This window comes from Nannospalax galili, unplaced genomic scaffold, assembly GCF_000622305.1.
Source record: "Nannospalax galili isolate Female #2095 unplaced genomic scaffold, S.galili_v1.0 scaffold944, whole genome shotgun sequence".
Classification (NCBI taxonomy): Eukaryota; Metazoa; Chordata; class Mammalia; order Rodentia; family Spalacidae; genus Nannospalax; species Nannospalax galili.
The window spans coordinates 533,827-534,384 of record NW_008352899.1 but is presented as its reverse complement, the minus strand read 5'-3'; positions in this window follow the sequence as shown (position 1 = coordinate 534,384).

The following is a 558-nucleotide window of genomic DNA, read 5'->3' as shown; positions in this document are numbered from 1 at the left end:
GACATCTCAGTCAGTGATGTTGGTGAGGGAGGATAAAAGGATGCAGATTAGCCTGCAAGCTTGGGGTACCATCCTATGTGCCCACCCAAGACAGACAGGGATGTGTGAACACAGAAACTTATGCTCTGATGGTATGATGGTATTATTCATCACAGCCAAAATGTAGACAGAGCCCAACATACCTCAATAGCAAATTCCTAGGTAAACATGTTAGAGTCACACAATGCCACAGTACAAGGGAAGCAACTATTGATGCATGCTTCTTGGAAGAACTTCAAAGACATTATGCTAAATGAAAAAAGTCAGACACAAAAGGCCCTATATTGCGTGATTCCATTTATATGACCTGTCCATAACAGGCAAATCTATAGCCAGAAAGCAGATTAATGGTGACCTGGGGCTAGTGGTGGGATTGGGGAGCACAGTGATTGCAAGTGTGCACAAGGTTCCTTACTGAGGTGATGGAAATCTTCTAAGATTGAATGTGGTGACAGTTGTACAACTCTGTCAATACACTAAAAATCATTGAATTGTATGATTCAGAACAGCAGGTTTTAT